The following is a 2,900-nucleotide window of genomic DNA, read 5'->3' as shown; positions in this document are numbered from 1 at the left end:
TTTTCCAGTGGTCATGTATGGATGTGAGAGTTGGACTATAAAGAAAGCTGAGTGTAGAGGAAATGATGCTTTTGAACTGTGTTGTTGATGAAGACTCTTGAGAGTCCCTTGGACTGCAAGGAGATCCAACCAGTCCATCCTAAAGCAGATCAGTCCTGGGTGTTCATTGGAAGGACTGATGTTGAAGCTGAAACTCCAATACTTTGGCCACCTGATGTGAAGAGCTGACTCATTGGAAAAGAGCCTGATGCTGGGAAAGATTGAAGACAAAAAGGAGAAGGGGATGACAGAGGATGAGATGGTTGGATGGCATCACCAACTCAATGGACATGGGTTTGGGTGGACTCTGGGAGTTGGTGACGGACAGGGAGGCCTGGCATGTTGTAGTTCATAGGGTCACAAAGAGTCGGACATGACTGAGGGACTGAACTGAACTATGCAGACTGAAAGCCTGTTGCATATTCCCAATATGGATCTTGCAAGTCCTTCCTCAGTGTGTAGGGTTATCCTATTCAAACACTGCTTAGACACCCTCTGTATCCAGATGCTGTCATTCCTTATATACATGGTTATTCCTGCAGTGTTTTTAGCAAGAGCTAAAGTTCCTATCTAAGTCCAATTTTCCCTCACATTTTCTTTTTCTTTTAAAGTTTTATTAAAATTTTCTTTTTACTAAACTTTCCTTTTGAAGTTATTTAAAATGACCTCTTCATTTCCTCCACTGTTCACTTTAGCTCACTATTCTTCTTACATCCTTCAGTTAGTTCTCTCTTTTAAAAATGGTTCCCAAGAGGAATGGAAGAGTGACTTTTGATGGACTATGGCATAGTTATGTGACTGTGTGCCATACAAGAATATGTGTAACTCTGTGTCTATGCCTGTATCTACCTCTGTGTATATGGAGGGGGAAGGGTTGGTGTAAAACTTGCAGTTTCTTTTCATTAAAGAATTGTTGAATACCATACTGAACAGAGCTAGGACAATATGTTCAGTTTGTTTTAGTCCGGACTCATTCTTCTTCTTGTATTGTAAAAATCAGATGTTGTTCCTCTGTTGATGCCAGACGATGCTTGCACTACCGCTGTCTATAAGAAATGTCGCTTCCTTGTATCACTATTTATAGGAAATGTTTGGTTGTCACTTACGCATTCACTCAAAGGTTATAAAAGACAAAATTTGATAAAGGTCACAATGTTTTGTTGCTATTCCTTTCAAAGTACTGTTTTGGATAGTGATTTTAAAATTGTTTTTATTACAGTCTACAGAACAAGACAATTATTTGAACCTTGAGTCAGTGGAAATAAAATTATCTATGTGTTCATTCATTCATTTATTCAATCAGCAACAACTTTTTAAAAATTTACTCATACTTATTTGGAGGTAATTGTAATTTTTTAATGAAAAATTATTATAAAAAATCTGCATTTCATAGGCCTCAGAGGTTCTGAGTATGAGAATTAGGATTTGAAATAAAACTTTTAATCCCATGATGAAAACATCAGTGCTTGAGTTACTTCCTATACATTAAAAATTCATCAGTCAGGGGATTTCTCTTCTGGTCCAGTGGCTAAGAATCCACCTTCCAAAGCAAGGGACGCAGCTTCAATCCTTGTTTCGGAAACGAAGATCCCACATGGCACAGAGCAACTAAACCCATAAGCTGCAAGTACTGAGCCCATGCTCTCTGAAGCCCATGGGCCACAACTAGAGAGCCCATGTACCACAATGTAAGATCCTGCATGAAGCAGCTAAGACCCTGCATACCACAGCTAAGACCCTGCGTAGACAAATAAATAAACACCCACTGGATCTGTATGATGTTCTTTTCATTTTAAGCGGGAGGTTTCATAGCTTCCATTATGTTTTTCTACAAATCCATATCTCAAGAAAATAATGAACATATAATATAATGTAGCTTAATAATGACATAAAAATTCACCAAAATGTCTTTCATTAGTTTATTTTACCTAGCATATCTGGATTTTTTTGTGAAACTCTGGAAATTCTTAACACAAAAAACAAAAAACTATAACTTCCATATATCTTTCCACCCTTTCCCTATTATTAAATATTTTGATAAAGAAGGAAAAAGCTGGGAATACATATTTGATAATAAACATCAATGTTACCATGTAAATGCTTGGTTTCCACTTTGAGAATGAGCTTATGGCTGCCGGGCAGCGGAGGGGAAGGTTAAGGGGAAGGGATAGTTAGGGAGTATGGGATGAACATGTACACATGGATATATTTAAAATAGATAACCAACAAGGACCTACTGTATAGCACATGGAATTCTTTTCAATGTTATGTGGCAGCCTGGAAGAAAAGGGAGTTTGGGGGAGAATGAATGATGGACAGGGAGGCCTGGCGTGCTGCAATTCATGGGGTCGCAAAGAGTCGGACACGACTGAGCGACTGATCTGATCTGATCTGAATACATGTAGATGTATGGCTGAGTACCTTTGCTATTCACCTGAAACTATCACAATATTGTTTGTTATCTGCTGTGTTCCAATACAAAATAAAAAGTTTAAAAAATACATAAATAAATGCTTGGTTTCCTAGCCAGTTGCCTTTATTTTCTGTCCTTGTGGGTTCTATCCTTGTGAAATAAAAATTATAGCATTTTTCCTCATCTACCGCTTTGGATCTGAGCAGAATACAGGTAGCCCACAAGGAGCAATCTGGATTTCTTACTTATGTGTATACCTATGTGAGATACTTCCAAGTTTCAGTGGTTAAGGATGTTATTTTTATAAATATTTCTAGGCCTATTTTGTGAAGATATATTTATAATATTGTTTTTATATTTTTTATTAACATTTTTGGGGCTTCCCTGGTGGCTCAGATGGTAAAGAGTCTGCTGCAGTGTGGGAGACCTGGGTTCGATACCTGGGTAG

Source organism: Bison bison, unplaced genomic scaffold, assembly GCF_000754665.1.
Source record: "Bison bison bison isolate TAMUID 2011002044 unplaced genomic scaffold, Bison_UMD1.0 scf7180017864332, whole genome shotgun sequence".
NCBI lineage: Eukaryota > Metazoa > Chordata > Mammalia > Artiodactyla > Bovidae > Bison > Bison bison.
Note: the sequence above shows the minus strand (reverse complement) of the source record.